This window comes from Marmota monax, unplaced genomic scaffold (genome assembly GCF_021218885.2).
Source record: "Marmota monax isolate L192 unplaced genomic scaffold, Marmota_monax_Labrador192_F-V1.1 WCK01_AAM20220418_F8-fsc00319, whole genome shotgun sequence".
In the NCBI taxonomy this organism is placed as follows: Eukaryota; Metazoa; Chordata; class Mammalia; order Rodentia; family Sciuridae; genus Marmota; species Marmota monax.
In genome coordinates, this window is record NW_026692103.1 from 1,188,075 (window position 1) to 1,203,380 (window position 15,306).

General features: G+C 39.5%; 1 long non-coding RNA gene across 2 annotated transcripts; it reads right to left on the minus strand.

Moving 5' to 3' along the window:
- Positions 1-1,001: 1,001 nt before the first annotated feature.
- LOC124104264 (uncharacterized) lies at positions 1,002-7,771 on the minus strand. Of its 2 annotated transcripts, XR_009228436.1 has the most exons (3): positions 7,433-7,447; positions 6,876-7,127; positions 1,002-3,818 (listed from the first exon to the last, which is right to left on the minus strand). It is a non-coding gene; the product is annotated as an uncharacterized LOC124104264 (long non-coding RNA). The 2 variants fall into 2 exon arrangements; XR_009228435.1 differs by having other exon boundaries at positions 6,876-7,771.
- Between the last annotated feature and the right edge of the window lie 7,535 nt (positions 7,772-15,306).

Genomic DNA, 15,306 nt, shown 5'->3' on the forward strand with positions numbered 1-15,306 from the left:
TTTGAAAATGTGTATTCCCCCCTCCCACATTGTTGATACCTGAAACAAGTCATTGATTAAATTTAAGTAGCTGCAAAGGATATAATGTCCATTGTGTTATAAATATTTGTATACAATGTATTAATCCCTCATTTATATCAATCCACTTCTGTCCAAATAGCATAGTGATTTTAGAACCACCCCATCATCCATTTTAAAAATACAAAGTGGGGCTGGGAATATAGCTCAGTGCTTGCCTAGCTTGCCTGAGGCCCTAGGTTCAATCACCAACACCACACACACAAGAATAACCTTTAAAAAAAATTTTTTAACATCATTTTTCTCTTAATTTCATCCCCCAGGTATGAAATTTTTTATTATTTTTAAATTTTTTTGAAGAATCAAAATAAGTTTTATTGTTAATTGACATGATTGCCTATGCAAAAAAAATTAGTAAAACCTTTGCAAAAGCTACCAGAACTAATAATAACATAGCAAGTTTGCTGTATAAAGTACCAATAAAGAAACATCAATTATATATCAATTGTATATCTATATACTGGTAGTGAACGACTGTACATTGAAAATTAGAAAAAAATACCATCTAAAATATGTTCTAACATATGCACTACTTAAAAATATATCTGAAAAATAATGTGAAAGAAATGTACACTGGCATTTACAAAATGTTGCTAAGAGATTTAAAGATTATGTAAAGAAATGGAAAGATATACATCATTCATGTCTCTCTCTCTCTCTCTCTCTCTCTCTCTCTCTCTCTCTCTTTTTTGGTGTCTCCCTAGTTCTTTAATTCAGAATGCTCTCAATGCATCTTCTTCTTCTTTTTTTTTTTTCCAGGAGCTCTGTTTATTTTATTTTATTTTATTTTTTTGCATTACAATTCTTTATACCACAATTTATCATATCTCTGATTGTACATAAGGTATGTTGACACCAAATTCACATCTTCATACCCTACATGTATTTAAAAAAATATTTTTACTGTAGATGGACACAATACCTTTATTTATTTATATATTTATTTATTTATTTTATGTGGGCTAAGCGAGTGCTCTACCATTGAGCCACAAACCCGGCCCATATTTTTATTCTTCAAAGTCTATTATTTATCACCCTATCATGTTTGCAAAATAGGGCTATAAATTGAAATTTTAAAATTATTTTTTATGACTTTAATAAGGCTTTAAGAGTTACACTTATTGGTACAGTTCAAAACGATATATATATATATTTATTCAATTTTTCATAAGATATGAAATTTTATTGGGACTACATCTTTTAAAATAGGGAATTTTTACTCCAAATTGACTTAATCCCTGCAACTCAGGAGGCTGAGGCAGGAGGATTGCAAGTTTGAGGCCAGCCTCAGCAAGGTAGCAAGGCTCTAAGCAACTTAGCAAGATTTTGTCCCAAAATAAACAATAAAAAGAACTGGGGATGGGGCTGGGGATGTGGCTCAAGCGGTAATGCGTTCTCCTGGCATGCACGAAGCGCTGGGTTCGATCCTCAGCACCACATAAAATAAAAATAAAGATGTTGTGTCCACTGAAAACTGAAAAATAAATATTTAAAAAAAATTCTCTCTCTCTCCAAAAAAAAAAAAAAAAAAGAACTGGGGATGTAGCATAGTGGCAAAGTGCCCCTGGGATCAATCTCCCATACAAAAAAAAAAAAAAGAAAAGAAAAAAGAAAAGAAAAGGAAAAAGAGACTCCTATGTCTGTGAATGAATAGTATTATTTTTTTATTATGATAAGACAAGGTCCAGCAGCAGTTTGATACTCATTTTTTTCTTTCTTTGCAGTACTAGGAATTGAATCCATGGCCTCACATATGGCAGGCAAGCACTCTGCCACTGAGCTACATCAGAAGCCCTTGTTACTTTTGAGACAGGACCTCACTGGGTTGTCCTTCTTAGATTTTTTATTCATTTATTTGGACACTTGGAGAAAAAATTGTCAAACCCTGAATCAGTGATTAAACATGCTTAGAAAAGTAAGGGATCAGGGGCTGAAGTTGTGGCTCAGTCGTAGAGCACTTGCCTAACACGTGTGAGGCACTGGGTTCGATCTTCAGCACCACATAAAAATAATAAATAAAATAAATAAAGGTATTGTGTCCATCTACAACTGAAAAGAAATATTTAAAAAAAAAAAAAAGAAAGAAAAGAAAAGTAAGGGGGCTGGGATTATGGCTCAGCAGTAGAGAGCTCGCCTAGCATGTGCGAGGCCCTGGGTTCAATCCTCAGCACCACATAAAAATACATAAATAAAATAAAAGTATTATGTCCAACTACAACTAAAAAAAAAAAAAAAAAGAAAAGAGCTGGGATTGTAGCTCAGTGGTAAAGCGCTCACCTAGCACGCGCGGGACCCAGGTTCAATTCTCAGAACTACATAAAAATAAAGGTATTGTGTTGTGTCCATATACACCTAAAAAATAAATATAGGGGGCTGGGGCTATAGCTCAGTGTTAGAGCGCTTGCCTTGCACACATGAAGTTCTGGGTTCGATCCCCAGCACCACATAAAAACGAATAAGTAAATAAAAATGAAGATACTGTGTTCCATCTATAACTAAAAAAAAAAAAAAAAAAAGTAAGTGTTCAGGTATGGCACAGACATGTAATCCCAGCTACTCAAGGGGTTGAGTAAGAAAGAGCACAAGTTCAAGACCAGCCTCCACAACTTAGTGAGATCCTGTCTCAAAATAAACAGGACTGTGGATATAGCTCAGTGGTGCAATCCTCAGGAAAGAATGAGAGGGAGGGAGGAAAGAAGGAAGACAAGGGAAGAAGAAGGGAAGGAAAGAACAGGAAGGGGAAGGGGAAGAAAGGGAAGGGAAGGAAAAAAAGAAAGGAAAAGAAAAGAAAAAGAATGTAAGAGCTGGGCGCAGTGGTGCACACTTATAATCCCAGCAGCTCAGGAGGCTGAGACAGAAGGATTGTGAGTTCAAAGCCAGCCTCAGCAAAAGCAAGGTGCTAAGCAACTCAGTGAGACCCGGTCTGGGGATGTGGCTCAGTGGTTGAGTGCCCCTAAGTTCAATCCCCAGTACCAAAAAAAAGAATGTGAGGGATAATTACGCACTTGAATTTAGCTAATGGAACAAATGAACACAAAATTCAACCTGGTACAGCATGAAGCTAGAAATAGCAGCTTTAGAGAATGCTAATTTTACGAATCCTTAGTGGAAAAGTTATTTAGTTCCCTTCAACCATTTTATTTCCTATTCTTTAGCATCACCTCTAAAACCTAGATTCTTTATGTTTGTTTTTTTTTAAAGGGGGGGGGGGAGAGAGAGAGAGAGAGAGAGAGAGAGAGAATTTTTAATATTTATTTTTTAGTTATCGGCAGACACAACATCTTTGTATGTGGTGCTGAGGATCGAACCCGGGCTGCAAGCATGCCAGGCAAGCACGCTACCGCTTGAGCCACATCCCCAACCCATAAAACCTAGATTCTTGTTTCAGACTTTCTGATTCACAGAACAAGAACATAAACATCCAAAAATATTTAATGATGGAAATCATAATGCAATTTCCTAGAAAGGAGGCACAGGAAATCCAGCTTCATCACCACTGCTTCATGGCATGAAAACATTGCACATTAAATGGCTTATTTAATAGGCATATACAAACTGCCTCCTTCCTACATCCAAATCCTACCATTAAATCCTCCCAAAATTTAAACTCAATAATGACATCAAAACAAAAAAATAGTCTTCAAATATACATACTGTGAATTCTGCACCATTTTTGACCAACGAAGTCTTAAAAGTATCAAAGGTAGTATTTTTCTCAGCAAGACTGATCACAAATTCAGCTGCAAATGAGAAAAAGAATTAAGAATAGAAACTTGAGCAAGAAATTAGTTTTAAGTACAGTGAAAAAAAAACTAATCAGGTTATCCAACAGTCATAAAAGCCAAAGACTATCATCTAGTGAAGGTAAAGAAAGAAAATTTAGATGGCTGAGATTATCCATATATGTTCTAGTCAATTTTTTATAAATGAAAACATTATTTAAAAACAGCTCAATCAAGTCCTTGAGCACATTTAAACTAGGAAGACCTATTTGCCCAGACTGTCATATCCTCTACTCACAAAACTATCAGCTATGGCATAGTGCAGTGGCGCATGTCTATAATCCCATCAATTTAGGAGGCTGAGATGGGAGGTTCACAAGTTCAAGGACAGCCTCTACAACTTAGTGAGATCCTGTCTCAAGTTAAAAAATAAAAAGGGCTGGTGATATAGCTCAGTGGTAGAGTGCTCCTGAGTTCAATCCCCAGTACCACAAAAACAAAACAAAACTATCAGCTATGCACATTGCCACATAGACTCTAAAGGTGAGAATGTACAAAAGCATGAGCTCATGCATATACACACAGACACACATAGAATGCTTTCTATGGTTTCCAGAAGGTCCGACCCAATCTATATGTAAAAGTCAGGCAGATATTGGATGGTATAATTTCCAAGTTGATGAAAGACTTAATTGTTCCCAAAATTGTCTCCTCAAACATGCTTAGTTCTTAAAACTTCTAATAGTAGCCATGCATGGTGACACATGCCTATAATCCCAGTGACTCCGGAGGCTGAGGCAGGAGGACAACAAGTCCAAGGCCAGCCTCACTCTTCAACTTAGCAAGGGCCTCAGCAACTTAGCGAATCCTTGTCTAAAAAGAAAAAGTAAAAAGGGCTAGGGATGTAAAGCACCCTTAGGTTCAATCTCCAGTACCAAAAAAAAAAAAAAAAAGAACAAAAATACTTCTAATATTACAGCAATTTATTCATAAAGAGACTTTCAGAAAAGAAGCACATTATAACATAGGCTGAGATAATAAACCTCACACTGTGAGTTCCACAAGAAATTACTAATGATTATTTTCTTGAATGCTAATCCTAAAATAAATAGATAGATAGATAGATAGATAAATAAATAAATAAATAAATAAATAAATAAATGGAAGATCTGGATGACTGGTATTACCACACCATTTCCATGGTAGAATTTGCCTTTATTTTTGTAATGATACTAAGCATAATGCTTATGCATAATAACAAACTAAGAGCATAGGATGGCACATGCCTATAATCCCAACTACTTGGGAGGCTGAGGGAGAAATCTGAGGCCAGCCTGAACAACTCAGTGTGAGGACCCTGCCTCAAAAAAAAAAAAAAAGGACTGGGGATGCAGCTTAGTGATAGAGCACTTGCCTAGCATATGTGAGCCCCTGGATTCTATCCCCAGTACCCCCTCCACACACACACTAAGTTAATAACAACAATGCTAATGGTTAACACTTTTTGAACATTATTATCTGCAGAGCAATAAACTAAGGGTTTTATATGGGTTATCCCCAAGACCCTCACAACAATTCTCATTAGTAGGTACTGTTATTGCACTATTTTATAGTGTTTGAGACACCATCTTTCCCAATAATAATTGGTGGAGACAAGATTGGAACCCACGCAATCTGATTTCAGCAACATTCTTTAGAGAAAGGCGGAGGGACAATTAAGTCACTTGGTGCCCAGTATTCCATACTCAAAGGATCCCAAAGCAAGCAGCAATATATTCAGACTGCCAGCATTATGCTGACACTCAAAAAAGTGTCAGATTTTGTGTTTTTGGGTTAGGGATTCTTTATTTGTATAAGATAAGCACATCTTGACTGAAAGGCCAAGAAAAAAATGAACTAAAATGAACTGGCTTCAGGGCATCTTCCAAGGTGCTATATAGTAACCCTGTGAAGAAATATTATCATCCCACTTAACAGTTGAGAAAAACAGCTTCTGAGAAACTAAGTATCTTATCCAAGGTCAGGAATCTAACCTCCTTGACACCCAGCCGCCCGCTTTCTTGGTAATGCTGGGGATCAAACCCAGAGCCTCACACACCCTCTAGCACTGAAATATTGTATCTCCAGCCCTCTTATCACATGCCCCATCCCACCATTCCTCCATCTGGTAATTTCGCTACATTTTCATTTTGAAAACAAATGGCACTCTCTCACTCATCTTCCTACCATCAATCTCTAAAGTTAGTTACATCTATGGCCATATTCTCCTGTTACAATAGCTGAAACATCCTTGTACCATCAAAAGCAATTCCGTCACTTATACCCTTGATTTCTACCCATCCCTATTCACCTCCATCTGCCTATGACCTTAGCTGTAGGTCGGTGGCCTTTTCTAATTTTTTAGTTTGGATGTAGTCTGCCCCCAAACGCCTAAATGACGGCTATCTGAGATATGGTAAAGCACAGAGCTCAAAGGATACTATCTAAAAGAGTGGCCAGAACAGCGGCTTAGGAGGCTGAAGCAGGAGTATACCCAGTTCAAAGCCAGCCTCAGCAATTTAGAAAGGCCCTGAGAATTTTGGCGAGACCCTGTCTCAAAATGAAAAATAAAAAAAAAAAAATTAAAAAAAAAGGAGCTCAGGAGTGGCTCAGTGGTTGAGACCCCTTGGATTCAACTGCCGGTACAAAAAAAAAAAAAAAAAAAAAAAGTGAGTGAAGACCAAATAGAATAATATAAATAAAGAATTGACCATACTATCTGACACAGTGAACTCTCGGTAAATGTCACCCATAATTATCATCATCATTGTGGCGGCGGCGGCTGCTGTTGTTTAGTAACTTGGGACGGGGGTATCAAGCAGAGATGGCAGCCCCAGGCTTCACTGACAGCTTTGGTAAATGGTTTCTAATAAAATGACGGGACCGGGGGAGAGGAGACCTCTCGAGCAGAAGCCACCGCCACAGATTCTCTGGGTCCAAATCTGTGACAGACCGACACGAACACACACAGTCGGCCCATCAGTCACCCGGCTTCTTCCTTCCTTAATCTCATCCCTGAGACCTCCTCAAGCTTACCTAGGTCCTTGTCGTTGATCCCCAAGTGGTTATCCAGCTCGGTGCAAACTTTCGACACCAAAGACAGATACTCAAGTTTGGCGAGTTCTTCCGCGGGGCCTGGCTCCGAGCCGGTAAAAACTCCCGCCGCGGCCACAGCCACAGCCATGGCTGCAGCTTCCTTTCTGCCTTCTTCCGGTCGGCCGGCGCTGGAAGCCACTCAGGTCAGGCTCCAGTTTTCACTTCCGGGTTGGAGCAGGTCTCTTTTGTTTACTGTAAATTGAAAACTTTAGGAACTTCGCACGTCGCAACAGGATGGATCATAGAGATCAGACAGGAAGTCCTTAAGGAAGGAACTCCAAGAGTGGGCCTACTCAGCGCGACGAAGCGCGCCCTCTATAGGCGAGATAAATCCCACCCTCAGGCCCGGAAATGTTAACTCTCCGCAAGTTACCACATACGTCAGCAGAGGGCGACCATGGACTACTCAAGGGGCGCCGGAAGACCGTGGCTAACCTCCCGCGCCTGCGCTTTAGAAACCTTGAACCCAAACAAAAGTCTGGAAAAGCCCAGCTCACTTGTCGGTAGATCGGAATAGTCCAGGGCCTCTTCTCTTCGTGTATTCTCACGCTCGATTTCAAGCAATTCAAACCAGCAGACGATGGATTCTGGTTCTGTTAATAACTCCTCAGTTTACAGATGAGGAGAGTGGCATTTCTCCAGCTGGGTGGCCTTGACCAAATTAACTGTCTGGAGCCTTAGTTTTCTCATCTGCAAACTGGGATAGTGTTCCTCTTACTGGGTTTAGGTGAAGACTAAATGAAATGACTATCTAAGGAGCCTGACGCACAATAGGCATGCAGGACAAATAGCAATGATTCTTGTATCCCAAGGCAGAGACAGTGGTCCCATTGAAGCCTGTCAAACACATGCCCCCTCCCCCAGTCTGAGACCCCACAAAGCCACCTCCCTCCTTTCTTGTGAAATTTAACCCTCAGTTTTCCTGTTGCCAATATCCTTAGTGCCCTCAGAACTTGTTCTCCCCCAATATAAGCTGTGCTGCGAACCTGTTGTCATACACTTAGTTCTCTCAACTTCAGTTTTCTTTTCACCTCTGGCAGCCCTAAAGTCAGGTGAGTATTTCTTGTGTGACAAGTAGGGAGATGGAGGCACTCCAAAGTGAATAGCCCTCCCATTAATCAAAAGGAAGAAAATCAGCCCCTTCTGCTTTTTTGCTTTGGCTACATGACACGAATGATCTATGCACTCTTTCTTCAGTGTCTCAGCATCTCCCCACAGATTAAAGAATTGCAGGCAGGTGGAGAAAACCAAAATAGTGCACTGCCTCAAAAAGATTCTTGTTTCCAGATTCCTAAGGAATCAATACTGACACTCGGAGCTTTTGAGTCTTCTCCATTTTCTCTTCCTCCTTTTCCCCGTGAATGGAATAGAAAATCCTGCACTTGGGGCTGAGGTTGTGGCTCAGTGGTAGAGTGCTCGCCTAGCATGCAGGAGCACTGGGTTTGATCCTTAGCACCATATAAATGTAAAATAAAGATATTGTGTCTACCTAAAACTAAAAAATAAATATTAAAAAAAAAAAAGAAAGAAAATCCTGCACTTGATTCAAAGTGGTCAACTTGCCCGCTTGGAGTTGGGATTTCAGGGGCTTCTTCCACTTGATTTCCTTTCCAGTGCCTGTTTGCCTTTAAAAGTTGATATTTCTATTCTGTTTTACTCTGACATGTAATAGGAAAAGGGAACAGATTATGGTGTTTGTTCTAAAATCTATGTCAGAAAAGGGACCAAAGATGTAGAAATAGCAGTAAATATTTGTAAGAGCTTTTGGGGGGAGGGAGGGAAGGATTGAACGCAGGGCCCTTTGCATGGTGGGCAAATGCTCTAGTACTGAGTTCCATCCCCAGCCCTTTTTATTTTGTGATGTGGTCTTCAGTAAGTTGCTCAGACTGGCCTCAAACTTGTGATCCTCCTGCCTCAGCCTCTTGAGTAGCTAGAATTATACACTTGTGCTACTGTACCTGGTTCTGTAAGAATTTTTTTTTTAATTTGGAATTATTGAACATATGTTTCAAGAGTAAATATTAACAATATTTATTAAATTTTATTTATATGATGCCATTAACTGCATATTTTCAGAAGTGACAGTTTTATTCAATATCACATATTTCCTGTACTACCATGGAATTTTTTTAATCAAGGGAAAGCAAGTAAATAAACAGATAAAAATAATAACTTGACAGCCTAAACAGAGGCATATGGAATCTTCCTATGCACTCTCCTTATAAGAGACATGGAACCATACGTAGTTAAATAGTGAATATAGTGGGGCTGGGGTTGTGGCTCAGTGGTAGAGCGCTTGCTTGGCATGTGTGAGCCACTGGGTTTGACTCTCAGCACCACATATAAATACATAAATCAGTAAATAAATAAAGGTCCCCCGACAACTAAAAAAAAATATTTTTAAAAAGAGTGAATACAGGGTTGGGGGTATAGCTCAGTGATAGACTCTATGCTTAGCCTGGGAAAGGCCCTGGGTTCAATTCCCAGCATGAAAGAAAAGGTAAGGGGAACATTTTAACTGTCTTTGGATTCAATATATATTTTTAATATAATCAGACAATGTTCACTACATTATTATTTAGGGGGGTAACCACATCCCTAGCCCTATTTTGTATTTTTATTTACAGACAGGGTCTCACTGAGTTGCTCAGTGCCTTGCTTTGCTGTGGCTGGCTTTGAACTCAAGATCCTCCTGCCTCAGCCTCCTCAGCTGCTGGGATATAGACCGTGCACCACCACACCTGTCTGTTTACTATATTATTATTGTAAAGCCTTCCTTGGACAGTCTCCATGTGACCCTTTAACACACCATTGATAGTTCTTAATAAATAATTTACCTCTGCAAAAAATACTAAAATAGGGCTGGGATTGTGGCTCAGCAGTAGAGTGCTCGCCTAGCATGGGCAGGACCCGGGTTCGATCCTCAGCACCACATAAAAATAAGGGCATTGTGTTGTGTCCATCTACACCTAAAAAATAAATATTAAAAAAATACTAAAACAAATAGACTATACTCAGTCACTACTCACTATTACCCATGATGGATAAGTATTACTTCCCATTACCATCCTTGAAGTAAAAAGGGATATTGCTTGTTTTGTTCTTATTGTTCTAGAAATTGAATGCAGAGCCTTGGGATTTTATGCTCTCCCACTGAGTTCACCTCCAGCCCCAAGACATGTATATTCAATCCTACCCCCCAATTATCATATGATTTCTTCTCTATAAAATAAACTAGTCCCAGTTACTGGCATATGGGTAAGAACTTGGGAGTTAGGAGGTGGTAGGAAGCAGAGAAAAATGTACCAGCCAGGCACAATGGTGCATGCCTATAATTCCAGCAGCTTGGGAGGGTGAAGCAAGAGGATCACAAGTTCAGAGCCAGCCTCAGCAACTTAGCATGGCCCTACACAGCTTAGCAAGACCCTGTCTCAAAATTAAAAATAAAAAGGACTGGGGAATGTGGTTCAGTGATAGAGCACTCCTGGGTTCAATCCCGGGTACCAAAAAAAAAAAAAAAAAAAAGTACCAGACCTCTTAGCAACCTTAGATTGAGTGGGAGAGGGTAGAAATAATCTAAGTTATGTAGTTGAAAATGGTATCCTTAAGAAGTTGGTGAGAAAGGGCATCCTGTCACCAAAACAAAATAGTGTTATAGCCTTGGCCTTTTTTACTGGAGTAAAAGAGATCAGATCTCAAGGGGAAAATCTCTGCTCTAGAAGGCAAGATCAAAATGATTTGTTTCTAAGCATGTGACTGCCATCCAAAAGTTATTGTCATTAATGCAGAGAAACTTCAGAAAAGATAGCCCAAACCCAAATGGAGAGCCTAGGAACAATCTTCAAGACACTTCTGAGAATAACCTGAGCCTTGCATCTGAGGCCCCTGCTTGTTGGAAACAAGACTTCAAAGAAACTGAACAGCCCCTCATTTTTTACTCTTTGACCCACCCCCTGCAAAATTCCTCTCCACTTTTGAACCATGTATCAAATTTATTGATGGAGCATGCCTGTAATCCCAGGTGACTTGGAGGAAACAGGATGATCAGGTTTGAGGCCAACCTTGGCAATTTAGCAGACCCTGTCTCAAAATAGAGCACCCCTGGGTTCAATCTCCAGTACCAAAAAAAAAAAAAAATTCTCACATCTACTTTGTGCCTAGGCACTGTATTATGTCCTGGAAAGAATCATAAGAGATCTGAAAGATAGTGGGAAACATCAAAAAAGGATGAGAATGCTCTAAATGCCACACTCAGTCAAGGAAGCTCATGGCAGAACTGTGTTTATAATTCAAGTCCCTCTGCTAATGAAACACAAGGGAAGGTGACTAGAAGACAAAAAACAAAGTAAGTCTGTTTCCTGTCATCTGAGGACAGCCAGGCCAGGGGGAGACAGGGGCAGACAGGGCCAGGGCCATCTTACTGGGCAATTTATCCTGTTGCAATCCATTATTTGTCTGTCTTATCTTGAAGTGGCCAAGCACAGCCTCAATTTTGCGCAGAACATTCCTGACCTAAAATTTACTCTCAGGGCATCAACCTGCTATCAGTAATAAGGATGCTTTGGGCTCAAAATCCACCAAGTCTTCATAGTATTACATAAAAAACATCCCTCCTCATCAGGCTTTGTTTATGTTTTTGTTTTTGTTACAGTCTGGTTTCCTCTTTCTCTCTCACCTAAAGCTGTCTTTAAAATGCCTGGCAAAGCCGGACACACACTACCTATAATTCCGGTGGTTTGGGAGGCTGAGGCAGGAGGATGGCAAGTTCAAAGCCAATCTCAGCAACTTAGTGAGGATCTAAGCAACTTAGTGAGATCCTGTCTCAAGAGTTAAAAAGATAAACAAAATTGGGCTGGGGATGTGGCTCACTGATTGAGTGCCCAAGTTCAATTCCCAGTACCAAAAAAAAAAGAGAGAGAGAGAGAGAGAGAGTTAAATAAATAAAAAGGGGATGTAGCTCAGTGGTAAAGCTCCTCTGGGTTCAATCCCCAATACTCCAAACATTTAAAAATGCCCAGCAAAACCAAAACAAAATAAACAGGCACTCAAACAACATTATGATATAAACTTAGCAAGAAAGTGTGGTATGGACCTCCTCACCTTCTGTGGGAATGGTAAGGAATTTTCACATATTTACAAGATTTCTTTCTTTTTTTTCCCTTTAGTACTTGGGATCAAACTCGGGACCTCCCACCTGCTAGGCAAGTACTCTACCACTCATCTACATTTTCCACCAAGTGGCTCTGATTCAGGATCTAGTTTGTATATCTAAAACTTAGTTTAGGTTTTTTTAATTTTATTTTTTAAAATCTATATTACAAGTATAAATGTTAAAGAGGTAAGTTACATTGGAATTTCTTTTTTCCTCTCTGATATAATTCTTTGGGACTTTCAAAGCTTTCCTCAGGAGAGATGCAAAAATAACGCCACACCAAGAAATGAGTTCATGAGAAAAAGGGAAAAAAATGAGGACTGCAGTTTTGCTGAGTTCTGTTTGCACACCACCATGTAAACAGCTGTCCAAGGCCAAGGGCCTTTTTTTTCCCCCTTCTCTCTCTTTTGGGTTCTGGAATTTGAACCTAAGTTCTCACACATGCTAAGCACGTACTCTACCACTGAGGAACACTCCAGACCCAAAGGTCTGTCTTAAACTGCAGACCCTTGCTGCTAGTTCAGAAGAAGCTGTTCCTCTCAGGACTGAGTTTTCCCCCAGGTAAAGGAAAATAGCTGCCCAGCAAGCCCTCCATCCCAAATCCCAGAGTGTCTTTTCAGGGCAGGCCAGACACTCTCCAACCTCTGAGCACCAGGTAGAACAGCTTTGGTGTAGCAATAGCAATAGCTACTACCCTAGTGCCAGAATATCTGCCTCTCTGTTTGGGAATTACAGTAATTATGGTGATTTATGCCGCCAGATTGAAAATTAGCAATCTGATGAGGTAACTAAAAATGAATGCATCTCTTCCGAGAGTTCACTCCACCCAGCTGAGCCACCAAATAAAACCACCATATGGGGCAATTAGGAAGCCAAACTCTTGCTCTCAGAACACAGCAGAAAGAGAGTTCAGGGGCTTAGGTTCCACTATGTGGATCACAAGTAATGATCACAAGACCCCGAAAAGCATCCTGTTAGCCTCACAATGGAGTGTGAATCTGAGTCCTCCCATAAACACCAATGTGTGGTTTAAGTAATCTGTTCTAGGATATCGCCATTTTACTTTTTTTTTTAAATTGCAATTTGCCCAAAGGCAGAGAAAGGGAAAAGTGAGGTTAGCCTTTATTGCATGAGCATATGCGAGGCAGATTTTTTTCATTCTCAAATATTTACTTTTATATGACCCAAAAAGATTCTCATGTTTCCCAACTTCCACAGCCTACTCTTAAATTTTAGTGTCAGTTGAATTTATATAAAAATTTTTGAAAGACATTGAGGCCCAATACTGATTGATCATCTTCACCACTGAGCACATGCAGAAGGCCTCCCAGATAGTCCCTCCCTATGGACACAAACCACTTGGAACTTCACATGTAAAAAAGATCAATTAGGGTCACATTCTTAGCTTCTCAGAAATTAGGATGTAAATTCAGAATCCAACAATTCACATTTCTCATAGACTTTTTTTATAGTTAAAAGGGCTTTAAAGGATAATACAATCAAACCTACACATTAAATTTGATCATTATTTGAACTTATTCTACTCCCAGATCTTAATCTATGAAATTCTCTCTGACCCAACTTCATCTTTTTCTCTACCATTGAACATCTTTTTAATTTTCCTGACATCTCTAAGTCTTCAACTACCATCATTTCTCCAATCCTTCAGCACTATTTTAACTTCACTCATATTTCCTCCTGACCTAGATCTCATGTTCAGCCATCTTGGAATGTGATCACAAATGCCAAAGAACTCTGCCCCATCCCACCCCACCCCCACCCACCCTTTCCTTTTGGTTTTGAGGCTTGAATTCAGGGGCTTTGCACAGGCTAAGCACAGTTTTCTAACTCAGCCCCAGCCCCAGCCCTTTCCATTGGTTTTCTACTGTCCCTGCTTTACCAGCCCCAACTGGCTCCTTTTGACTTGTTTCTCTCCTTCCACATTGCTGGAGAAAGGCCCAAGGTCATGCTAGTTTGACCTAGTATAAATTCACAATCTCAAAAAATTCTCTCTGCCCACTCAGCACTAGGGATTGAAGTCAGGGGTGCTCTATCCCTCAGCTACATCCCCAGCCCTTCTTATTTTATTTGGAAACCCTGTAAATTGCCAAGACTGGCCTCAAATTTGCATTTCTCCTGCTTCATCCTTCCCAGTAGCTGAGATTACAGGCATGTATGTGCACTATACCAGCTTTTTTGCTTCTATTGGTTGCTCTCCCCTGCCCCAAGAAGGTAGTGGAGATGGGAATAGGAAAGCAATAAAAGGAATTAGACTAATTTTCCTATGTTCATATATGCATATGCCACCAGTGAACTCCACCTCATGTACAACCACAAGAACAGGATCCTAATTAGAGAAAGTTATACTCATGTCTGTATAATATGTCAAAATATACTCTACTGTCATGTATATCTAAAGGACAAATGTTTTAAAAGTTATTATATTTTAAAAATTCTTGCCTTTAATTTCACAGATCTTTTCCCCTTTCCAATTTCTACTCAAATTGGCTCCTGAACCCTTCTTATAAACATTTCAACTCAATTATTGCATTTTTTAGCTCTATTTCTTCTTTGGGTTTCTTTTCATAATTTCAAATATTTGTTGACATGGTCATTTTACTTATATGTTTTTTCCTGAATTCCTTTAGTTCTTAATATACATTTCCTTTAGCTCTCTGGACAAATTTAAGACAGTTGTGGGATTCTGTTTGTATCTTTTTTCAACAGATGACTAAAATTTATGTGTATATAATGTAGGAAAGGTTGTTTTAAAATATGTGTATGTTGTGGGATGATTCAATTAAGGTAATTAACATATTGTTTATTTTACTGATGTGCCTTTTTGTGGTGAGAACACTTAAAACCTACTCTCTGAGTAATTTTTCAAGAACACAATATACTGCTATGACATGGAGTCACTGTTGTACTTGAAAACATGGGGGAAAAGACAATAATCATCCTATTGAACTATGGAGAATGCTCAGCATGGCAGGAATACACATCTTTCTCTGCTTTTTTGTATAAAGATGTCACATTAAAACAATTACTGTTTGAAATTTCAACTGAAACGATTGTGCTTACCGAGCTTCTTGGTTATTCATCTATACCAGGAGTCAAGACTTCTCCTGTAGCCTCAGTTTTTCTGGGACCTGTCAGAGTTTTAAGTACCTGTTGGCCCTTTTTATGTCTTCATTCGAGAAATGTCTGTTATGTTCATTT